The following is a 27,070-nucleotide window of genomic DNA, read 5'->3' on the forward strand; positions in this document are numbered from 1 at the left end:
TTGGATATCACATTTCATGTTAGAGGTAGGATCTCGGGTTTGGTATTAGAGGCATTGAGATATCACATCTCATGCTATCAGAAATGTCTCAGGATTGGAATGGGAAGGAGTTGGATATCACATCTCATGCTAAAGGGAGGGTCTCTGGTTTGGAAGGGGAAGGATTTGGATATCACATCTCATGTTATAGGAAGGATCTCAGGTTTGGTATTAGAAGCATTGAGATATCACATTTCATGCTATAGGAAGGGTCTCAGGTTTGGAATGGGAAGTAATTGGATATCACATCTCATGTCATAGGAAGGATCTCAGGTTTGGTATTAGAAGCATTGAGATATCACATCTCAGGCTATAGGAAGGGTCTCAGGTTTGGAATGGGAAGGAGTTGGATACACATCTCATGTTATAGGAAGGATCTCAGGTTTGGTATTAGAAAAATTGTGATATCACATATCATGCTATAGGAAGGGTCTCAGGATTGGAATGGGAAGGAGTTGGATATCACATCTCATGCTAAAGGAAAGATCTCAGGTTTGGAAGGGGAAGGATTTGGATCTCACATCTCATGTTTTAGGACGGGTGTCAGGTTTGGTATTAGAAGCATTGAGATATCACATCTCATGGTATAGGAAGGGTCTCAGGATTGGAATGGGAAGGAGTTGGATATCACATCTCAAGCTATCTCAGGATTGGAATGGGAAGGAGTTTGATATCACATCTCATGCAATCGGAAGGGTCTCAGGTTTGGAATGGGAAGGAGTTGGATATCACATCTCATGTTATAGGAAGGATCTCAGGTTTATTATTAGAAACATTGAGATATCACATCTCATGCTATAGGAAGGGTCTCAGGATTGGAATCGGAAGGAGTTGGATATCACATCTCATGCTATAGGTAGGCTCTCAGTTTTGGAAAGGGAAGGTTTTGGATATCACATCTCATGCTATAGGAAGGGTCTCACGATTGGAATGGGAAGGATTTGGATATCACATCTCATGCTATAGGAAGGGTCTCAGGATTGGAATGGGAAGGAGTTGGATATCACATCTCATGCTATAGGAAGGGTCTCAGGAATGGAATGGGAAGGAGTTTTATTTGACATCTCATGCCATAGGAAGGATCTCAGGTTTGGTATTAGAAGCATTGAGACATCACATCTCATGTTATAGGAAGGGTCTCAGGATTGGAATGGGAAGGAGTTGGATATCACATCTCATGCTATAGGAAGGGTCTCAGGTTTGGTATAAGCATTGAGATATCACATCTCATGCTATAGGAAGGGTCTCAGGATTAGAATGGGAAGGAGTTGTATATGACATCTCATGCCATAGGAAGGGTCTCAGGTTTGGTATCAGCATTGAGATATCACATCTCTGCTATCGGAAGGGTCTCAGGATTGGAATGGGAAGGAGTTGGATATCCCATCTTATGTTATAGGAAGGGTCTCAGGTTTGGTATTAGAAGCATTGAGATATCACATCTCATGCTATAGGAAGGGTCTCAGGATTGGAATGGGAAGGAGTTGGATATCACATCTCATGCTATAGGTAGGCTCTCAGTTTTGGAAAGGGAAGGTTTTGGATATCACATCTCATGCTATAGGAAGGGTCTCACGATTGGAATGGGAAGGATTTGGATATCACATCTCATGCTATAGGAAGGGTCTCAGGATTGGAATGGGAAGGAGTTGGATATCACATCTCATGCTATAGGAAGGGTCTCAGGAATGGAATGGGAAGGAGTTTTATATGACATCTCATGCCATAGGAAGGATCTCAGGTTTGGTATTAGAAGCATTGAGACATCACATCTCATGTTATAGAAAGGGTCTCAGGATTGGAATGGGAAGGAGTTGGATATCACATCTCATGCTATAGGAAGGGTCTCAGGTTTGGTATAAGCATTGAGATATCACATCTCATGCTATAGGAAGGGTCTCAGGATTGGAATGGGAAGGAGTTGTATATGACATCTCATGCCATAGGAAGGGTCTCAGGTTTGGTATCAGCATTGAGATATCACATCTCTGCTATCGGAAGGGTCTCGGGATTGGAATGGGAAGGAGTTGGATATCCCATCTTATGTTATAGGAAGGGTCTCAGGTTTGGTATTAGAAGCATTGAGATATCACATCTCATGCTATAGGAAGGGTCTCAGGATTGGAATGGGAAGGACTTGAATATCCCATCTCATGCTATAGGGAGGCTCTCACGTTTGGAAAGGGAAGGAGTTGGATATCACATTTCATGTTAGAGGTAGGATCTCAGGTTTGGTATTAGAGGCATTGAATATCACATCTCATGCTATCAGAAGGGTCTCAGGATTGGAATGGGAAGGAGTTGGATATCACATCTCATGCTAAAGGGAGGGTCTCAGGTTTGGAAGGGGAAGGATTTTGATATCACATCTCATGTTATAGGAAGGATCTCAGGTTTGGTATTAGAGGGATTGAGATATCACATCTCATGCTATCGGAAGGGTATCAGGATTGGATTTGGAAGTAGTTGGATATCCCATCTCATGCTATAGGAAGGGTCTCAGGTTGGAATGGGAAGGAGTTGGATATCACATCTCATGTTATAGGAAGGGTCTCAGGATTGGAATGGGAAATACTTCGATATCACATCTCATGCTATAGGAAGGCTCTCAGGTTTGCAAGGGGAAGGAGTTGGATATCACATTTCATGTTAGAGGTAGGATCTCGGGTTTGGTATTAGAGGCATTGAGATATCACATCTCATGCTATCAGAAATGTCTCAGGATTGGAATGGGAAGGAGTTGGATATCACATCTCATGCTAAAGGGAGGGTCTCTGGTTTGGAAGGGGAAGGATTTGGATATCACATCTCATGTTATAGGAAGGATCTCAGGTTTGGTATTAGAAGCATTGAGATATCACATCTCATGCTATAGGAAGGGTCTCAGGTTTGGAATGGGAAGTAATTGGATATCACATCTCATGTCATAGGAAGGATCTCAGGTTTGGTATTAGAAGCATTGAGATATCACATCTCAGGCTATAGGAAGGGTCTCAGGTTTGGAATGGGAAGGAGTTGGATACACATCTCATGTTATAGGAAGGATCTCAGGTTTGGTATTAGAAAAATTGTGATATCACATATCATGCTATAGGAAGGGTCTCAGGATTGGAATGGGAAGGAGTTGGATATCACATCTCATGCTAAAGGAAAGATCTCAGGTTTGGAAGGGGAAGGATTTGGATCTCACATCTCATGTTTTAGGACGGGTGTCAGGTTTGGTATTAGAAGCATTGAGATATCACATCTCATGGTATAGGAAGGGTCTCAGGATTGGAATGGGAAGGAGTTGGATATCACATCTCAAGCTATCTCAGGATTGGAATGGGAAGGAGTTTGATATCACATCTCATGCAATCGGAAGGGTCTCAGGTTTGGAATGGGAAGGAGTTGGATATCACATCTCATGTTATAGGAAGGATCTCAGGTTTATTATTAGAAACATTGAGATATCACATCTCATGCTATAGGAAGGGTCTCAGGATTGGAATCGGAAGGAGTTTTATTTGACATCTCATGCCATAGGAAGGGTCTCAGGTTTGGTATAAGCATTGAGATATCACATCTCTGCTATCGGAAGGGTCTCAGGATTGGAATGGGAAGGAGTTGGATATCCCATCTCATTATAGGAAGGGTCTCAGGTTTGGTATTAGAAGCATTGAGATATCACATCTCATGCTATAGGAAGGGTCTCAGGATTGGAATGGGAAGGACTTGAATATCACATCTCATGTTATAGCAAGGGTCTCAGGTTTGGTATTAGAAGCATTGAGATATCACATCTCATGCTATAGGAAGGGTCTCAGGATTGGAATGGGAACGACTTGGATATCACATCTCATGATAAAGGAAGGGTCTAAGGTTTGGAAGGGGAAGGATTTGGATATCACATCTCATGTTATAGGACCGGTCTCAGGTTTGGTATTAGAAGCATTGAGATATCAAGTCCCATGGTATAGGACGGGTCTCAGAATTGGAATGGGAAGGAGCTGGATATCACATCTCAAGCTATAGGAAGGGTGTCAGGATTGGAATGGGAAGGAGTTTGATATCACATCTCATGCCATGGTATGGGTCTCAGGTTTTGTAGAAGCATTGGGATATCACATCTCATGCTATCGGAAGGGTACCAGGATTGGATTTGGAAGGAGTTGGATATCCCATCTCATGCTAAAGGGAGGGTCTCAGGTTTGGAAGGGGAAGGAGTTTTATATGACATCTCATGCCATAGGAAGGATCTCAGGTTTGGTATTAGAAGCATTGAGACATCACATCTCATGTTATAGGAAGGGTCTCAGGATTGGAATGGGAAGGAGTTGGATATCACATCTCATGCTAAAGGAAAGATCTCAGGTTTGGAAGGGGAAGGATTTGGATCTCACATCTCATGTTTTAGGACGGGTGTCAGGTTTGGTATTAGAAGCATTGAGATATCACATCTCATGGTATAGGAAGGGTCTCAGGATTGGAATGGGAAGGAGTTGGATATCACATCTCAAGCTATCTCAGGATTGGAATGGGAAGGAGTTTGATATCACATCTCATGCAATCGGAAGGGTCTCAGGTTTGGAATGGGAAGGAATTGGATATCACATCTCATGTTATAGGAAGGATCTCAGGTTTATTATTAGAAGCATTGAGATATCACATCTTATGCTATAGGAAGGGTCTCAGGATTGGAATCGGAAGGAGTTGTATTTGACATCTCATGCCATAGGAAGGGTCTCAGGTTTTGGTATAAGCATTGAGATATCACATCTCATGCTATAGGAAGGGTCTCAGGATTGGAATGGGAAGGACTTGAATATCACATCTCATGTTATAGCAAGGGTCTCAGGTTTGGTATTAGAAGCATTGAGATATCACATCTCATGCTATAGGAAGGGTCTCAGGATTGGAATGGGAACGACTTGGATATCACATCTCATGATAAAGGAAGGGTCTAAGGTTTGGAAGGGGAAGGATTTGGATATCACATCTCATGTTATAGGACCGGTCTCAGGTTTGGTATTAGAAGCATTGAGATATCAAGTCCCATGGTATAGGACGGGTCTCAGAATTGGAATGGGAAGGAGCTGGATATCACATCTCAAGCTATAGGAAGGGTGTCAGGATTGGAATGGGAAGGAGTTTGATATCACATCTCATGCCATGGTATGGGTCTCAGGTTTTGTAGAAGCATTGGGATATCACATCTCATGCTATCGGAAGGGTATCAGGATTGGATTTGGAAGGAGTTGGATATCCCATCTCATGCTATAGGAAGGGTCTCAGGTTGGAATGGGAAGGAATTGGATATCACATCTCATGTTATAGGAAGGGTATCAGGATTGGAATGGGAAGGACTTGGATATCACATCTCATGCTATAGGAAGGCTATCAGGTTTGTAAGGGGAAGGAGTTGCATATCAAATTTCATTTTAGAGGTAGGATCTCAGGTTTGGTATTAGAGGCATTGAGATATCACATCTCATGCTATAGGAAGGGTCTCACGATTGGAATGGGAAGGATTTGGATATCACATCTCATGCTATAGGAAGGGTCTCAGGTTTGGTATAAGCATTGAGATATCACATCTCATGCTATAGAAACGGTCTCAAGATTGCAAAGGGAAGGAGTTGGATATCACATCTCATGTTATAGGAAGGCTCCCAGGTTTAGAAGGGGAAGGAGTTGGATATCACATTTCATGTTAGAGGTAGGATCTCAGGTTTGGTATTAGAGGCATTGAGATATAACATCTCATGCTATCAGAAGGGTCTCAGGATTGGAATGGGAAGGAGTTGGATATCACATCTCATGCTAAAGGGAGGGTCTCAGGATTGGAATGGGAAGGATTTGGATATCACATCTCATGCTATAGGAAGGGTCTCAGGTTTGGTATAAGCATTGAGATATCACATCTCATGCTATAGGAAGGGTCTCAGGATTGGAATGGGAAGGAGTTGGATATCACATCTCATGCTATAGGTAGGCTCTCAGTTTTGGAAAGGGAAGGTTTTGGATATCACATCTCATGCTATAGGAAGGGTCTCACGATTGGAATGGGAAGGATTTGGATATCACATCTCATGCTATAGGAAGGGTCTCAGGATTGGAATGGGAAGGAGTTGGATATCACATCTCATGCTATAGGAAGGGTCTCAGGAATGGAATGGGAAGGAGTTTTATTTGACATCTCATGCCATAGGAAGGGTCTCAGGTTTGGTATAAGCATTGAGATATCACATCTCATGCTATAGGAAGGGTCTCAGGATTAGAATGGGAAGGAGTTGTATATGACATCTCATGCCATAGGAAGGGTCTCAGGTTTGGTATCAGCATTGAGATATCACATCTCTGCTATCGGAAGGGTCTCAGGATTGGAATGGGAAGGAGTTGGATATCCCATCTTATGTTATAGGAAGAGTCTCAGGTTTGGTATTAGAAGCATTGAGATATCACATCTCATGCTATAGGAAGGGTCTCAGGATTGGAATGGGAAGGAGTTGGATATCACATCTCATGCTATAGGTAGGCTCTCAGTTTTGGAAAGGGAAGGTTTTGGATATCACATCTCATGCTATAGGAAGGGTCTCACGATTGGAATGGGAAGGATTTGGATATCACATCTCATGCTATAGGAAGGGTCTCAGGATTGGAATGGGAAGGAGTTGGATATCACATCTCATGCTATAGGAAGGGTCTCAGGAATGGAATGGGAAGGAGTTTTATATGACATCTCATGCCATAGGAAGGATCTCAGGTTTGGTATTAGAAGCATTGAGACATCACATCTCATGTTATAGAAAGGGTCTCAGGATTGGAATGGGAAGGAGTTGGATATCACATCTCATGCTATAGGAAGGGTCTCAGGTTTGGTATAAGCATTGAGATATCACATCTCATGCTATAGGAAGGGTCTCAGGATTGGAATGGGAAGGAGTTGTATATGACATCTCATGCCATAGGAAGGGTCTCAGGTTTGGTATCAGCATTGAGATATCACATCTCTGCTATCGGAAGGGTCTCGGGATTGGAATGGGAAGGAGTTGGATATCCCATCTTATGTTATAGGAAGGGTCTCAGGTTTGGTATTAGAAGCATTGAGATATCACATCTCATGCTATAGGAAGGGTCTCAGGATTGGAATGGGAAGGACTTGAATATCCCATCTCATGCTATAGGGAGGCTCTCACGTTTGGAAAGGGAAAGAGTTGGATATCACATTTCATGTTAGAGGTAGGATCTCAGGTTTGGTATTAGAGGCATTGAATATCACATCTCATGCTATCAGAAGGGTCTCAGGATTGGAATGGGAAGGAGTTGGATATCACATCTCATGCTAAAGGGAGGGTCTCAGGTTTGGAAGGGGAAGGATTTTGATATCACATCTCATGTTATAGGAAGGATCTCAGGTTTGGTATTAGAGGGATTGAGATATCACATCTCATGTTATAGGAAGGGTCTCAGGATTGGAATGGGAAATACTTCGATATCACATCTCATGCTATAGGAAGGCTCTCAGGTTTGCAAGGGGAAGGAGTTGGATATCACATTTCATGTTAGAGGTAGGATCTCGGGTTTGGTATTAGAGGCATTGAGATATCACATCTCATGCTATCAGAAATGTCTCAGGATTGGAATGGGAAGGAGTTGGATATCACATCTCATGCTAAAGGGAGGGTCTCTGGTTTGGAAGGGGAAGGATTTGGATATCACATCTCATGTTATAGGAAGGATCTCAGGTTTGGTATTAGAAGCATTGAGATATCACATCTCATGCTATAGGAAGGGTCTCAGGTTTGGAATGGGAAGTAATTGGATATCACATCTCATGTCATAGGAAGGATCTCAGGTTTGGTATTAGAAGCATTGAGATATCACATCTCAGGCTATAGGAAGGGTCTCAGGTTTGGAATGGGAAGGAGTTGGATACACATCTCATGTTATAGGAAGGATCTCAGGTTTGGTATTAGAAAAATTGTGATATCACATATCATGCTATAGGAAGGGTCTCAGGATTGGAATGGGAAGGAGTTGGATATCACATCTCATGCTAAAGGAAAGATCTCAGGTTTGGAAGGGGAAGGATTTGGATCTCACATCTCATGTTTTAGGACGGGTGTCAGGTTTGGTATTAGAAGCATTGAGATATCACATCTCATGGTATAGGAAGGGTCTCAGGATTGGAATGGGAAGGAGTTGGATATCACATCTCAAGCTATCTCAGGATTGGAATGGGAAGGAGTTTGATATCACATCTCATGCAATCGGAAGGGTCTCAGGTTTGGAATGGGAAGGAGTTGGATATCACATCTCATGTTATAGGAAGGATCTCAGGTTTATTATTAGAAACATTGAGATATCACATCTCATGCTATAGGAAGGGTCTCAGGATTGGAATCGGAAGGAGTTTTATTTGACATCTCATGCCATAGGAAGGGTCTCAGGTTTGGTATAAGCATTGAGATATCACATCTCTGCTATCGGAAGGGTCTCAGGATTGGAATGGGAAGGAGTTGGATATCCCATCTCATTATAGGAAGGGTCTCAGGTTTGGTATTAGAAGCATTGAGATATCACATCTCATGCTATAGGAAGGGTCTCAGGATTGGAATGGGAAGGACTTGAATATCACATCTCATGTTATAGCAAGGGTCTCAGGTTTGGTATTAGAAGCATTGAGATATCACATCTCATGCTATAGGAAGGGTCTCAGGATTGGAATGGGAACGACTTGGATATCACATCTCATGATAAAGGAAGGGTCTAAGGTTTGGAAGGGGAAGGATTTGGATATCACATCTCATGTTATAGGACCGGTCTCAGGTTTGGTATTAGAAGCATTGAGATATCAAGTCCCATGGTATAGGACGGGTCTCAGAATTGGAATGGGAAGGAGCTGGATATCACATCTCAAGCTATAGGAAGGGTGTCAGGATTGGAATGGGAAGGAGTTTGATATCACATCTCATGCCATGGTATGGGTCTCAGGTTTTGTAGAAGCATTGGGATATCACATCTCATGCTATCGGAAGGGTACCAGGATTGGATTTGGAAGGAGTTGGATATCCCATCTCATGCTATAGGAAGGGTCTCAGGTTGGAATGGGAAGGAATTGGATATCACATCTCATGTTATAGGAAGGGTATCAGGATTGGAATGGGAAGGACTTGGATATCACATCTCATGCTATAGGAAGGCTATCAGGTTTGGAAGGGGAAGGAGTTGCATATCAAATTTCATTTTAGAGGTAGGATCTCAGGTTTGGTATTAGAGGCATTGAGATATCACATCTCATGCTATAGGAAGGGTCTCACGATTGGAATGGGAAGGATTTGGATATCACATCTCATGCTATAGGAAGGGTCTCAGGTTTGGTATAAGCATTGAGATATCACATCTCATGCTATAGAAACGGTCTCAAGATTGCAAAGGGAAGGAGTTGGATATCACATCTCATGTTATAGGAAGGATCTCAGATTTGGTATTAGAAGCATTGAGACATCACATCTCATGCTATAGTAAGGGTCTCAGGATTGGAATGGGAAGGAGTTGGATATCACATCTCATGTTATAGGAAGGCTCTCAGGATTGGAATGGGAAGCACTTCGATATCACATCTCATGCTATAGGAAGGCTCTCAGGTTTGCAAGGGGAAGGAGTTGGATATCACATTTCATGTTAGAGGTAGGATCTCAGGTTTGGTATTAGAGGCATTGAGATATAACATCTCATGCTATCAGAAGGGTCTCAGGATTGGAATGGGAAGGAGTTGGATATCACATCTCATGCTAAAGGGAGGGTCTCAGGTTTGGAAGGGGAAGGATTTGGATATCACATCTCATGCTATAGGAAGGGTCTCAGGATTGGAATGGGAAGGATTTGGATATCACATCTCATGCTATAGGAAGGGTCTCAGGTTTGGTATAAGCATTGAGATATCACATCTCATGCTATAGGAAGGGTCTCAGGATTGGAATGGGAAGGAGTTGGATATCACATCTCATGCTATAGGTAGGCTCTCAGTTTTGGAAAGGGAAGGTTTTGGATATCACATCTCATGCTATAGGAAGGGTCTCACGATTGGAATGGGAAGGATTTGGATATCACATCTCATGCTATAGGAAGGGTCTCAGGATTGGAATGGGAAGGAGTTGGATATCACATCTCATGCTATAGGAAGGGTCTCAGGAATGGAATGGGAAGGAGTTTTATATGACATCTCATGCCATAGGAAGGATCTCAGGTTTGGTATTAGAAGCATTGAGACATCACATCTCATGTTATAGGAAGGGTCTCAGGATTGGAATGGGAAGGAGTTGGATATCACATCTCATGCTATAGGAAGGGTCTCAGGTTTGGTATAAGCATTGAGATATCACATCTCATGCTATAGGAAGGGTCTCAGGATTGGAATGGGAAGGAGTTGTATATGACATCTCATGCCATAGGAAGGGTCTCAGGTTTGGTATCAGCATTGAGATATCACATCTCTGCTATCGGAAGGGTCTCAGGATTGGAATGGGAAGGAGTTGGATATCCCATCTTATGTTATAGGAAGGGTCTCAGGTTTGGTATTAGAACCATTGAGATATCACATCTCATGCTATAGGAAGGGTCTCAGGATTGGAATGGAAAGGAGTTGGATATCACATCTCATGCTATAGGTAGGCTCTCAGTTTTGGAAAGGGAAGGTTTTGGATATCACATCTCATGCTATAGGAAGGGTCTCACGATTGGAATGGGAAGGATTTGGATATCACATCTCATGCTATAGGAAGGGTCTCAGGATTGGAATGGGAAGGAGTTGGATATCACATCTCATGCTATAGGGAGGCTCTCAGTTTTGGAAAGGGAAGGTTTTGGATATCACATCTTATGTTATAGGAAGGGTCTCAGGTTTGGTATTAGAAGCATTGAGATATCACATCTCATGCTATAGGAAGGGTCTCAGGATTGGAATGGGAAGGACTTGAATATCCCATCTCATGCTATAGGGAGGCTCTCACGTTTGGAAAGGGAAGGAGTTGGATATCACATTTCATGTTAGAGGTAGGATCTCAGGTTTGGTATTAGAGGCATTGAATATCACATCTCATGCTATCAGAAGGGTCTCAGGATTGGAATGGGAAGGAGTTGGATATCACATCTCATGCTAAAGGGAGGGTCTCAGGTTTGGAAGGGGAAGGATTTTGATATCACATCTCATGTTATAGGAAGGATCTCAGGTTTGGTATTAGAGGGATTGAGATATCACATCTCATGCTATCGGAAGGGTATCAGGATTGGATTTGGAAGTAGTTGGATATCCCATCTCATGCTATAGGAAGGGTCTCAGGTTGGAATGGGAAGGAGTTGGATATCACATCTCATGTTATAGGAAGGGTCTCAGGATTGGAATGGGAAATACTTCGATATCACATCTCATGCTATAGGAAGGCTCTCAGGTTTGCAAGGGGAAGGAGTTGGATATCACATTTCATGTTAGAGGTAGTATCTCAGGTTTGGTATTAGAGGCATTGAGATATCACATCTCATGCTATCAGAAATGTCTCAGGATTGGAATGGGAAGGAGTTGGATATCACATCTCATGCTAAAGGGAGGGTCTCTGGTTTGGAAGGGGAAGGATTTGGATATCACATCTCATGTTATAGGAAGGATCTCAGGTTTGGTATTAGAAGCATTGAGATATCACATCTCATGCTATAGGAAGGGTCTCAGGTTTGGAATGGGAAGGAATTGGATATCACATCTCATGTCATAGGAAGGATCTCAGGTTTGGTATTAGAAGCATTGAGATATCACATCTCAGGCTATAGGAAGGGTCTCAGGTTTGGAATGGGAAGGAGTTGGATACACATCTCATGTTATAGGAAGGATCTCAGGTTTGGTATTAGAAAAATTGTGATATCACATATCATGCTATAGGAAGGGTCTCAGGATTGGAATGGGAAGGAGTTGGATATCACATCTCATGCTAAAGGAAAGATCTCAGGTTTGGAAGGGGAAGGATTTGGATCTCACATCTCATGTTTTAGGACGGGTGTCAGGTTTGGTATTAGAAGCATTGAGATATCACATCTCATGGTATAGGAAGGGTCTCAGGATTGGAATGGGAAGGAGTTTGATATCACATCTCATGCAATCGGAAGGGTCTCAGGTTTGGAATGGGAAGGAGTTGGATATCACATCTCATGTTATAGGAAGGATCTCAGGTTTATTATTAGAAGCATTGAGATATCACATCTCATGCTATAGGAAGGGTCTCAGGATTGGAATCGGAAGGAGTTGTATTTGACATCTCATGCCATAGGAAGGGTCTCAGGTTTGGTATAAGCATTGAGATATCACATCTCTGCTATCGGAAGGGTCTCAGGATTGGAATGGGAAGGAGTTGGATATCCCATCTCATTATAGGAAGGGTCTCAGGTTTGGTATTAGAAGCATTGAGATATCACATCTCATGCTATAGGAAGGGTCTCAGGATTGGAATGGGAAGGACTTGAATATCACATCTCATGTTATAGCAAGGGTCTCAGGTTTGGTATTAGAAGCATTGAGATATCACATCTCATGCTATAGGAAGGGTCTCAGGATTGGAATGGGAACGACTTGGATATCACATCTCATGATAAAGGAAGGGTCTAAGGTTTGGAAGGGGAAGGATTTGGATATCACATCTCATGTTATAGGACCGGTCTCAGGTTTGGTATTAGAAGCATTGAGATATCAAGTCCCATGGTATAGGACGGGTCTCAGAATTGGAATGGGAAGGAGCTGGATATCACATCTCAAGCTATAGGAAGGGTGTCAGGATTGGAATGGGAAGGAGTTTGATATCACATCTCATGCCATGGTATGGGTCTCAGGTTTTGTAGAAGCATTGGGATATCACATCTCATGCTATCGGAAGGGTATCAGGATTGGATTTGGAAGGAGTTGAATATCCAATCTCATGCTATAGGAAGGGTCTCAGGTTGGAATGGGAAGGAATTGGATATCACATCTCATGTTATAGGAAGGGTATCAGGATTGGAATGGGAAGGACTTGGATATCACATCTCATGCTATAGGAAGGCTATCAGGTTTGGAAGGGGAAGGAGTTGCATATCAAATTTCATTTTAGAGGTAGGATCTCAGGTTTGGTATTAGAGGCATTGAGATATCACATCTCATGCTATAGAAAGGGTCTCACGATTGGAATGGGAAGGATTTGGATATCACATCTCATGCTATAGGAAGGGTCTCAGGTTTGGTATAAGCATTGAGATATCACATCTCATGCTATAGAAACGGTCTCAAGATTGCAAAGGGAAGGAGTTGGATATCACATCTCATGTTATAGGAAGGATCTCAGATTTGGTATTAGAAGCATTGAGACATCACATCTCATGTTATAGGAAGGATCTCAGATTTGGTATTAGAAGCATTGAGACATCACATCTCATGCTATAGTAAGGGTCTCAGGATTGGAATGGGAAGGAGTTGGATATCACATCTCATGTTATAGGAAGGCTCCCAGGTTTAGAAGGGGAAGGAGTTGGATATCACATTTCATGTTAGAGGTAGGATCTCAGGTTTGGTATTAGAGGCATTGAGATATAACATCTCATGCTATCAGAAGGGTCTCAGGATTGGAATGGGAAGGAGTTGGATATCACAACTCATGCTAAAGGGAGGGTCTCAGGTTTGGAAGGGGAAGGATTTGGATATCACATCTCATGCTATAGGAAGGGTCTCAGGATTGGAATGGGAAGGATTTGGATATCACATCTCATGCTATAGGAAGGGTCTCAGGTTTGGTATAAGCATTGAGATATCACATCTCATGCTATAGGAAGGGTCTCAGGATTGGAATGGGAAGGAGTTGGATATCACATCTCATGCTATAGGTAGGCTCTCAGTTTTGGAAAGGGAAGGTTTTGGATATCACATCTCATGCTATAGGAAGGGTCTCACGATTGGAATGGGAAGGATTTGGATATCACATCTCATGCTATAGGAAGGGTCTCAGGATTGGAATGGGAAGGAGTTGGATATCACATCTCATGCTATAGGAAGGGTCTCAGGAATGGAATGGGAAGGAGTTTTATATGACATCTCATGCCATAGGAAAGATCTCAGGTTTGGTATTAGAAGCATTGAGACATCACATCTCATGTTATAGGAAGGGTCTCAGGATTGGAATGGGAAGGAGTTGGATATCACATCTCATGCTATAGGAAGGGTCTCAGGTTTGGTATAAGCATTGAGATATCACATCTCATGCTATAGGAAGGGTCTCAGGATTGGAATGGGAAGGAGTTGTATATGACATCTCATGCCATAGGAAGGGTCTCAGGTTTGGTATCAGCATTGAGATATCACATCTCTGCTATCGGAAGGGTCTCAGGATTGGAATGGGAAGGAGTTGGATATCCCATCTTATGTTATAGGAAGGGTCTCAGGTTTGGTATTAGAAGCATTGAGATATCACATCTCATGCTATAGGAAGGGTCTCAGGATTGGAATGGGAAGGAGTTGGATATCACATCTCATGCTATAGGTAGGCTCTCAGTTTTGGAAAGGGAAGGTTTTGGATATCACATCTCATGCTATAGGAAGGGTCTCACGATTGGAATGGGAAGGATTTGGATATCACATCTCATGCTATAGGAAGGGTCTCAGGATTGGAATGGGAAGGAGTTGGATATCACATCTCATGCTATAGGAAGGGTCTCAGGAATGGAATGGGAAGGAGTTTTATATGACATCTCATGCCATAGGAAGGATCTCAGGTTTGGTATTAGAAGCATTGAGACATCACATCTCATGTTATAGAAAGGGTCTCAGGATTGGAATGGGAAGGAGTTGGATATCACATCTCATGCTATAGGAAGGGTCTCAGGTTTGGTATAAGCATTGAGATATCACATCTCATGCTATAGGAAGGGTCTCAGGATTGGAATGGGAAGGAGTTGTATATGACATCTCATGCCATAGGAAGGGTCTCAGGTTTGGTATCAGCATTGAGATATCACATCTCTGCTATCAGAAGGGTCTCGGGATTGGAATGGGAAGGAGTTGGATATCCCATCTTATGTTATAGGAAGGGTCTCAGGTTTGGTATTAGAAGCATTGAGATATCACATCTCATGCTATAGGAAGGGTCTCAGGATTGGAATGGGAAGGACTTGAATATCCCATCTCATGCTATAGGGAGGCTCTCACGTTTGGAAAGGGAAGGAGTTGGATATCACATTTCATGTTAGAGGTAAGATCTCAGGTTTGGTATTAGAGGCATTGAATATCACATCTCATGCTATCAGAAGGGTCTCAGGATTGGAATGGGAAGGAGTTGGATATCACATCTCATGCTAAAGGGAGGGTCTCAGGTTTGGAAGGGGAAGGATTTTGATATCACATCTCATGTTATAGGAAGGATCTCAGGTTTGGTATTAGAGGGATTGAGATATCACATCTCATGCTATCGGAAGGGTATCAGGATTGGATTTGGAAGTAGTTGGATATCCCATCTCATGCTATTGGAAGGGTCTCAGGTTGGAATGGGAAGGAGTTGGATATCACATCTCATGTTATAGGAAGGGTCTCAGGATTGGAATGGGAAATAATTCGATATCACATCTCATGCTATAGGAAGGCTCTCAGGTTTGCAAGGGGAAGGAGTTGGATATCACATTTCATGTTAGAGGTAGGATCTCAGGTTTGGTATTAGAGGCATTGAGATATCACATCTCATGCTATCAGAAATGTCTCAGGATTGGAATGGGAAGGAGTTGGATATCACATCTCATGCTAAAGGGAGGGTCTCTGGTTTGGAAGGGGAAGGATTTGGATATCACATCTCATGTTATAGGAAGGATCTCAGGTTTGGTATTAGAAGCATTGAGATATCACATCTCATGCTATAGGAAGGGTCTCAGGTTTGGAATAGGAAGGAATTGGATATCACATCTCATGTCATAGGAAGGATCTCAGGTTTGGTATTAGAAGCATTGAGATATCACATCTCATGCTATAGGAATGGTCTCAGGATTGGAATGGGAAGGAGTTGGATATTAGATTCTTGCTATAGAAAGGGTCTCAGGTTTGGAACGGGAAGGAGTTGGATATCACATCTCATGTTATAGGAAGGGTCTCAGGTTTGGTCTAAGCATTGAGATATCACATCTCTGCTATCAGAAGTTTCTCAGGATTGAAATGGGAAGGAGTTGGATATCCCATCTCATGTTATAGGACGGGTCTCAGGTTTGGTAATAGAATCATTGAGATATCACATCTCATGCTGTAGGAAGTGTCTAAGGATTGGAATGAGAAGGACTTGGATATCACATCTCATGCTATAGGTAGACTCTCAGGTTTGGAAAGGGAAGGAGTGGGATATCACATTTCATGTTCAAGGAATTATCTCAGGTTTGGTATTAGAGGCATTGAGATATCACATCTCATGCTATAGGAAGGGTCTCAGGATTGGAATGGGAAGGATTTGGATATCACATCTCATGCTATAGGAAGGGTCTCAGGTTTGGTATAAGCATTGAGATATCACATCTCATGCTATAGGAAGGGTCTCAGGATTGGAATGGGAAGGAGTTGGATATCACATCTCATGCTATAGGTAGGCTCTCAGGTTTGGAAAGGGAAGGGTTTGGATATCACATTTCATGTTAGAGGAAGGATCTCAGGTTTGGTATTAGAGGCATTGAGATATCACATCTCATGCTATAGGAAGGGTCTCACGATTGGAATGGGAAGGATTTGGATATCACATCTCATGCTATAGGAAGGGTCTCAGGTTTGGTATAAGCATTGAAATATCGCATCCCATGCTATAGGAAGGGTCTCAGGATTGGAATGGAAGGAGTTGGATATCACATCTCATGTTATAGGAAGGATCTCAGATTTGGTATTAGAAGCATTGAGACATCACATCTCATGCTATAGGAAGGGTCTCAGGATTGGAATGGGAAGGAGTTGGATATCACATCTCATGCTATAGGAAGGGTCTCAGGTTTGGTATAAGCATTGAGATATCACATCTCATGCTATAGGAAGGGTCTCAGGATTGGAATGGGAAGGAGTTGGATATCACATCTCATGCTATAGGTAGGCTCTCAGTTTTGGAAAGGGAAGGTTTTGGATATCACATCTCATGCTATAGGAAGGGTCTCACGATTGGAATGGGAAGGATTTGGATATCACATCTCATGCTATAGGAAGGGTCTCAGGATTGGAATGGGAAGGAGTTGGATATCACATCTCATGCTATAGGAAGGGTCTCAGGAATGGAATGGGAAGGAGTTTTATATGACATCTCATGCCATAGGAAGGATCTCAGGTTTGGTATTAGAAGCATTGAGACATCACATCTCATGTTATAGGAAGGGTCTCAGGATTGGAATGGGAAGGAGTTGGATATCACATCTCATGCTATAGGAAGGGTCTCAGGTTTGGTATAAGCATTGAGATATCACATCTCATGCTATAGGAAGGGTCTCAGGATTGGAATGGGAAGGAGTTGTATATGACATCTCATGCCATAGGAAGGGTCTCAGGTTTGGTATCAGCATTGAGATATCACATCTCTGCTATCGGAAGGGTCTCAGGATTGGAATGGGAAGGAGTTGGATATCCCATCTTATGTTATAGGAAGGGTCTCAGGTTTGGTATTAGAACCATTGAGATATCACATCTCATGCTATAGGAAGGGTCTCAGGATTGGAATGGGAAGGAGTTGGATATCACATCTCATGCTATAGGTAGGCTCTCAGTTTTGGAAAGGGAAGGTTTTGGATATCACATCTCATGCTATAGGAAGGGTCTCACGATTGGAATGGGAAGGATTTGGATATCACATCTCATGCTATAGGAAGGGTCTCAGGATTGGAATGGGAAGGAGTTGGATATCACATCTCATGCTATAGGGAGGCTCTCAGTTTTGGAAAGGGAAGGTTTTGGATATCACATCTTATGTTATAGGAAGGGTCTCAGGTTTGGTATTAGAAGCATTGAGATATCACATCTCATGCTATAGGAAGGGTCTCAGGATTGGAATGGGAAGGACTTGAATATCCCATCTCATGCTATAGGGAGGCTCTCACGTTTGGAAAGGGAAGGAGTTGGATATCACATTTCATGTTAGAGGTAGGATCTCAGGTTTGGTATTAGAGGCATTGAATATCACATCTCATGCTATCAGAAGGGTCTCAGGATTGGAATGGGAAGGAGTTGGATATCACATCTCATGCTAAAGGGAGGGTCTCAGGTTTGGAAGGGGAAGGATTTTGATATCACATCTCATGTTATAGGAAGGATCTCAGGTTTGGTATTAGAGGGATTGAGATATCACATCTCATGCTATCGGAAGGGTATCAGGATTGGATTTGGAAGTAGTTGGATATCCCATCTCATGCTATAGGAAGGGTCTCAGGTTGGAATGGGAAGGAGTTGGATATCACATCTCATGTTATAGGAAGGGTCTCAGGATTGGAATGGGAAATACTTCGATATCACATCTCATGCTATAGGAAGGCTCTCAGGTTTGCAAGGGGAAGGAGTTGGATATCACATTTCATGTTAGAGGTAGTATCTCAGGTTTGGTATTAGAGGCATTGAGATATCACATCTCATGCTATCAGAAATGTCTCAGGATTGGAATGGGAAGGAGTTGGATATCACATCTCATGCTAAAGGGAGGGTCTCTGGTTTGGAAGGGGAAGGATTTGGATATCACATCTCATGTTATAGGAAGGATCTCAGGTTTGGTATTAGAAGCATTGAGATATCACATCTCATGCTATAGGAAGGGTCTCAGGTTTGGAATGGGAAGGAATTGGATATCACATCTCATGTCATAGGAAGGATCTCAGGTTTGGTATTAGAAGCATTGAGATATCACATCTCAGGCTATAGGAAGGGTCTCAGGTTTGGAATGGGAAGGAGTTGGATACACATCTCATGTTATAGGAAGGATCTCAGGTTTGGTATTAGAACAATTGTGATATCACATATCATGCTATAGGAAGGGTCTCAGGATTGGAATGGGAAGGAGTTGGATATCACATCTCATGCTAAAGGAAAGATCTCAGGTTTGGAAGGGGAAGGATTTGGATCTCACATCTCATGTTTTAGGACGGGTGTCAGGTTTGGTATTAGAAGCATTGAGATATCACATCTCATGGTATAGGAAGGGTCTCAGGATTGGAATGGGAAGGAGTTGGATATCACATCTCAAGCTATCTCAGGATTGGAATGGGAAGGAGTTTGATATCACATCTCATGCAATCGGAAGGGTCTCAGGTTTGGAATGGGAAGGAGTTGGATATCACATCTCATGTTATAGGAAGGATCTCAGGTTTATTATTAGAAGCATTGAGATATCACATCTCATGCTATAGGAAGGGTCTCAGGATTGGAATCGGAAGGAGTTGTATTTGACATCTCATGCCATAGGAAGGGTCTCAGGTTTGGTATAAGCATTGAGATATCACATCTCTGCTATCGGAAGGGTCTCAGGATTGGAATGGGAAGGAGTTGGATATCCCATCTCATTATAGGAAGGGTCTCAGGTTTGGTATCAGAAGCATTGAGATATCACATCTCATGCTATAGGAAGGGTCTCAGGATTGGAATGGGAAGGACTTGAATATCACATCTCATGTTATAGCAAGGGTCTCAGGTTTGGTATTAGAAGCATTGAGATATCACATCTCATGCTATAGGAAGGGTCTCAGGATTGGAATGGGAACGACTTGGATATCACATCTCATGATAAAGGAAGGGTCTAAGGTTTGGAAGGGGAAGGATTTGGATATCACATCTCATGTTATAGGACCGGTCTCAGGTTTGGTATTAGAAGCATTGAGATATCAAGTCCCATGGTATAGGACGGGTCTCAGAATTGGAATGGGAAGGAGCTGGATATCACATCTCAAGCTATAGGAAGGGTGTCAGGATTGGAATGGGAAGGAGTTTGATATCACATCTCATGCCATGGTATGGGTCTCAGGTTTTGTAGAAGCATTGGGATATCACATCTCATGCTATCGGAAGGGTATCAGGATTGGATTTGGAAGGAGTTGAATATCCAATCTCATGCTATAGGAAGGGTCTCAGGTTGGAATGGGAAGGAATTGGATATCACATCTCATGTTATAGGAAGGGTATCAGGATTGGAATGGGAAGGACTTGGATATCACATCTCATGCTATAGGAAGGCTATCAGGTTTGGAAGGGGAAGGAGTTGCATATCAAATTTCATTTTAGAGGTAGGATCTCAGGTTTGGTATTAGAGGCATTGAGATATCACATCTCATGCTATAGGAAGGGTCTCACGATTGGAATGGGAAGGATTTGGATATCACATCTCATGCTATAGGAAGGGTCTCAGGTTTGGTATAAGCATTGAGATATCACATCTCATGCTATAGAAACGGTCTCAAGATTGCAAAGGGAAGGAGTTGGATATCACATCTCATGTTATAGGAAGGATCTCAGATTTGGTATTAGAAGCATTGAGACATCACATCTCATGTTATAGGAAGGATCTCAGATTTGGTATTAGAAGCATTGAGACATCACATCTCATGCTATAGTAAGGGTCTCAGGATTGGAATGGGAAGGAGTTGGATATCACATCTCATGTTATAGGAAGGCTCCCAGGTTTAGAAGGGGAAGGAGTTGGATATCACATTTCATGTTAGAGGTAGGATCTCAGGTTTGGTATTAGAGGCATTGAGATATAACATCTCATGCTATCAGAAGGGTCTCAGGATTGGAATGGGAAGGAGTTGGATATCACAACTCATTCTAAAGGGAGGGTCTCAGGTTTGGAAGGGGAAGGATTTGAATATCACATCTCATGCTATAGGAAGGGTCTCAGGATTGGAATGGGAAGGATTTGGATATCACATCTCATGCTATAGGAAGGGTCTCAGGTTTGGTATAAGCATTGAGATATCACGTCTCATGCTATAGGAAGGGTCTCAGGATTGGAATGGGAAGGAGTTGGATATCACATCTCATGCTATAGGTAGGCTCTCAGTTTTGGAAAGGGAAGGTTTTGGATATCACATCTCATGCTATAGGAAGGGTCTCACGATTGGAATGGGAAGGATTTGGATATCACATCTCATGCTATAGGAAGGGTCTCAGGATTGGAATGGGAAGGAGTTGGATATCACATCTCATGCTATAGGAAGGGTCTCAGGAATGGAATGGGAAGGAGTTTTATATGACATCTCATGCCATAGGAAGGATCTCAGGTTTGGTATTAGAAGCATTGAGACATCACATCTCATGTTATAGGAAGGGTCTCAGGATTGGAATGGGAAGGAGTTGGATATCACATCTCATGCTATAGGAAGGGTCTCAGGTTTGGTATAAGCATTGAGATATCACATCTCATGCTATAGGAAGGGTCTCAGGATTGGAATGGGAAGGAGTTGTATATGACATCTCATGCCATAGGAAGGGTCTCAGGTTTGGTATCAGCATTGAGATATCACATCTCTGCTATCGGAAGGGTCTCAGGATTGGAATGGGAAGGAGTTGGATATCCCATCTTATGTTATAGGAAGGGTCTCAGGTTTGGTATTAGAAGCATTGAGATATCACATCTCATGCTATAGGAAGGGTCTCAGGATTGGAATGGGAAGGAGTTGGATATCACATCTCATGCTATAGGTAGGCTCTCAGTTTTGGAAAGGGAAGGTTTTGGATATCACATCTCATGCTATAGGAAGGGTCTCACGATTGGAATGGGAAGGATTTGGATATCACATCTCATGCTATAGGAAGGGTCTCAGGATTGGAATGGGAAGGAGTTGGATATCACATCTCATGCTATAGGAAGGGTCTCAGGAATGGAATGGGAAGGAGTTTTATATGACATCTCATGCCATAGGAAGGATCTCAGGTTTGGTATTAGAAGCATTGAGACATCACATCTCATGTTATAGAAAGGGTCTCAGGATTGGAATGGGAAGGAGTTGGATATCACATCTCATGCTATAGGAAGGGTCTCAGGTTTGGTATAAGCATTGAGATATCACATCTCATGCTATAGGAAGGGTCTCAGGATTGGAATGGGAAGGAGTTGTATATGACATCTCATGCCATAGGAAGGGTCTCAGGTTTGGTATCAGCATTGAGATATCACATCTCTGCTATCAGAAGGGTCTCGGGATTGGAATGGGAAGGAGTTGGATATCCCATCTTATGTTATAGGAAGGGTCTCAGGTTTGGTATTAGAAGCATTGAGATATCACATCTCATGCTATAGGAAGGGTCTCAGGATTGGAATGGGAAGGACTTGAATATCCCATCTCATGCTATAGGGAGGCTCTCACGTTTGGAAAGGGAAGGAGTTGGATATCACATTTCATGTTAGAGGTAAGATCTCAGGTTTGGTATTAGAGGCATTGAATATCACATCTCATGCTATCAGAAGGGTCTCAGGATTGGAATGGGAAGGAGTTGGATATCACATCTCATGCTAAAGGGAGGGTCTCAGGTTTGGAAGGGGAAGGATTTTGATATCACATCTCATGTTATAGGAAGGATCTCAGGTTTGGTATTAGAGGGATTGAGATATCACATCTCATGCTATCGGAAGGGTATCAGGATTGGATTTGGAAGTAGTTGGATATCCCATCTCATGCTATTGGAAGGGTCTCAGGTTGGAATGGGAAGGAGTTGGATATCACATCTCATGTTATAGGAAGGGTCTCAGGATTGGAATGGGAAATAATTTGATATCACATCTCATGCTATAGGAAGGCTCTCAGGTTTGCAAGGGGAAGGAGTTGGATATCACATTTCATGTTAGAGGTAGGATCTCAGGTTTGGTATTAGAGGCATTGAGATATCACATCTCATGCTATCAGAAATGTCTCAGGATTGGAATGGGAAGGAGTTGGATATCACATCTCATGCTAAAGGGAGGGTCTCTGGTTTGGAAGGGGAAGGATTTGGATATCACATCTCATGTTATAGGAAGGATCTCAGGTTTGGTATTAGAAGCATTGAGATATCACATCTCATGCTATAGGAAGGGTCTCAGGTTTGGAATAGGAAGGAATTGGATATCACATCTCATGTCATAGGAAGGATCTCAGGTTTGGTATTAGAAGCATTGAGATATCACATCTCATGCTATAGGAATGGTCTCAGGATTGGAATGGGAAGGAGTTGGATATTAGATTCTTGCTATAGAAAGGGTCTCAGGTTTGGAACGGGAAGGAGTTGGATATCACATCTCATGTTATAGGAAGGGTCTCAGGTTTGGTCTAAGCATTGAGATATCACATCTCTGCTATCAGAAGTTTCTCAGGATTGAAATGGGAAGGAGTTGGATATCCCATCTCATGTTATAGGACGGGTCTCAGGTTTGGTAATAGAATCATTGAGATATCACATCTCATGCTGTAGGAAGTGTCTAAGGATTGGAATGGGAAGGACTTGGATATCACATCTCATGCTATAGGTAGACTCTCAGGTTTGGAAAGGGAAGGAGTGGGATATCACATTTCATGTTCAAGGAATTATCTCAGGTTTGGTATTAGAGGCATTGAGATATCACATCTCATGCTATAGGAAGGGTCTCAGGATTGGAATGGGAAGGATTTGGATATCACATCTCATGCTATAGGAAGGGTCTCAGGTTTGGTATAAGCATTGAGATATCACATCTCATGCTATAGGAAGGGTCTCAGGATTGGAATGGGAAGGAGTTGGATATCACATCTCATGCTATAGGTAGGCTCTCAGGTTTGGAAAGGGAAGGGTTTGGATATCACATTTCATGTTAGAGGAAGGATCTCAGGTTTGGTATTAGAGGCATTGAGATATCACATCTCATGCTATAGGAAGGGTCTCACGATTGGAATGGGAAGGATTTGGATATCACATCTCATGCTATAGGAAGGGTCTCAGGTTTGGTATAAGCATTGAAATATCGCATCCCATGCTATAGGAAGGGTCTCAGGATTGGAATGGAAGGAGTTGGATATCACATCTCATGTTATAGGAAGGATCTCAGATTTGGTATTAGAAGCATTGAGACATCACATCTCATGCTATAGGAAGGGTCTCAGGATTGGAATGGGAAGGAGTTGGATATCACATCTCATGTTATAGGAAGGGTCTCAGGATTGGAATGGGAAGGACTTCGATATCACATCTCATGTTATAGGAAGGCTCCCAGGTTTGGAAGGGGAAGGAGTTGGATATCACATTTCATGTTAGAGGTAAAATCTCAGGTTTGGTATTAGAGGCATTGAGATATAACATCTCATGCTATCAGAAGGGTCTCAGGATTGGAATGGGAAGGAGTTGGATATCACATCTCATGCTAAAGGGAGGGTCTCAGGTTTGGAAGGGGAAGGATTTGAATATCACATCTCGTGTTATAGGAAGGATCTCAGGTTTGGTATTAGAAGAATTGAAATATCACATCTCATGCTATCGGAAGGATCTCAGGTTTGGTATTAGAAGCATTGAGATATCACATCTCATGCTATCGGAACGGTCTCAGGATTGGAATGGGAAGGAGTTGGATATCACATCTCATGCTAAAGGGAGGGTCTCTGGTTTGGAAGGGGAAGGATTTGGATATCACATCTCATGTTATAGGAAGGATCTCAGGTTTGTTATTAGAAGCATTGAGATATCACATCTCATGCTATAGGAAGGGTCTCAGGATTGGAATGGGAAGGAGTTGGATATCATATCTCATGCTATAGGAAGGGTCTCAGGAATGGAATGGGAAGGAGTTTTATATGACATCTCATGCCATAGGAAGGATCTCACCTTTGGTATTAGAAGCATTGAGACATCACATCTCATGTTATAGGAAGGGTATCAGGATTGGAATGGGAAGGAGTTGGATATCACATCTCATGCTATAGGAAGGGTCTCAGGTTTGGTATAAGCATTGAGATATCACATCTCATGCTATAGGAAGGGTCTCAGGATTGGAATGGGAAGGAGTTGTATATGACATCTCATGCCATAGGAAGGGTCTCAGGTTTGGTATAAGCATTGAGATATCACATCTCTGCTGTCGGAAGGGTCTCAGGATTGGAATGGGAAGGACTAGGATATCACATCTCATGCTATAGGAAGGGTCTCAGGATTGGAATGGGAAGGACTTGGATATCACATCTCATGTTATAGGAAGGGTCTCAGGTTTGGTATTAGAAGCATTGAGATATCACATCTCATGCTATAGGAAGGGTCTCAGGAATGGAATGGGAAGGACTTGGATATCACATCTCATGATAAAGGAAGGGTCTAAGGTTTGGAAGGGGAAGGATTTGGATATCACATCTCATGTTATAGGACGGGTCTCAGGTTTGGTATTAGAAGCATTGTGATATCACATCTCATGCTATAGTAAGTGTCTCAGGATTAGAATGGGAAGGAGTTAGATATCACATCTCATGCTATAGGAAGGGTTTCAGGTTTGGTAGAAGCATTGAGATATCACATCTCATGCTATAGGAAGAGTCTCAGGTTTGGGAAGGGAAGGATTTGGATTTCACATCTCATGTTATAGGATGGTTCTTGTTAAGACGGATTTCTGAACTCTGTCCTGGTGGTGCAGAAGTTCAGAAGGCCAACCTAATTACTTGGAACAGGGTAACCTCTGGACAAGCCAGACCAATCAAGGTAGCGATCGCGGCGGTCAAGACTAGGTCTCAAGAGGGGTGAGGGTGACTGAAAGCCCGCAGTGAGCACACAAAGTAAGAGCGCTGACAAACTACTCCAAACAGGTGTTATATCAAAAATATAAACACATTTATTTTAAGGCCTTTAAAACAACGACCGCAGCGAGAAAATCACAATATCACAATATTAAACCAACACATACCATATCAACACAATATATATACAAATACACAGTCGCAAGCGTTTAAAGCACGAAATATGTAGTCCACCTGCCAGGGAAGGAAAACAGGCAGTGCGATAATGCTTTCGACTCAGTTCGCCTTCATAGGCACCTAACTAGATGGAAGTCCGAGCCCTACGAAGAGTGGAGCCTTGCGCTCAAAGTACCTGCCACGCCGGTGCCGACGGGCACAAGGGGAAGCTCTTCGGAGGAAGTCAGGCAGTTCGGGTTAGTGCACAGCAGAAGAAGAACAGGTTCCGCAACTCAAGCGCAGCCTCCACAGCGGGCAGAAGCAGAGCGCGAGCGCGGCAAAAGGGTGCTGTTTTTACACAGCAGGGAAAAGCAATGGGATACTGCAGGAGGGCGACCAGATCCTAGATATACTACTCACCGGTCCCCGAAGCAAGCAGACCCAGGCTTCTCCACGATAGTTTCAGCAGCTGGCAGGTTCAGAAGAGCAGGGAACGCTTTGTAGTCGTGTAGAGCAAAAAGACGTCCCAATCGACGAAACCGGCACAGTTTTGTTGCCGCACAGGACAACGGAGCGGCCGTGTGTATTCAAGCCAAATGTACACTCCTCCCTTCAGACCTGGGGACGCCAAGCGTACGAAGCGTGGGAGAGTGACAAGGACTCGCAATACAACACAACCTGGCGGCGGTTGCAGAGCCAAACTCCTTTGTAAGCTGGTCAGTCAACTGGATGGCCCAGAGACGCTTCCGAAGGCTTACTTGGCAGGAGATGGTTGAAGATGCCGGGAATAGCTGTTCCTGCTATTCCAAAGGTCGAAGCACCAGTACAGGCCTTCTGGTTCGATCAAAGGAGGACAGGGGCTCTCCGGACGACAGCAGTGCAAAGGAGGATTCCTTCAGCGGGTCACCAGCGATTCCTCGGTCCAGCCTCGTAGTTGCAGGATACTTGGCTCCTGTATTCCTTCGTTCGTGAGAACTCAGGAGATCGACATGGTAGTGGTGTTTCCAGCCCCCTCTTATCCACGGTTCCCTTCGCGCCAAAACGGAGGGGAGCCAATGGGAGATCCGCTCATCAAAACACATACCATACGTGGACCAATCACGGACCACGGTGGTCCCAGGCATTCACACCACCCTAGACTCTCTGGCACCCAGGATGTGTATTGGGACCAGACATCCCAGCC

The sequence above is a fragment of the Ambystoma mexicanum genome, chromosome 2p (genome assembly GCF_040938575.1).
Source record: "Ambystoma mexicanum isolate Mex_15411 chromosome 2p, UKY_AmexF1_1, whole genome shotgun sequence".
In the NCBI taxonomy this organism is placed as follows: domain Eukaryota; kingdom Metazoa; phylum Chordata; class Amphibia; order Caudata; family Ambystomatidae; genus Ambystoma; species Ambystoma mexicanum.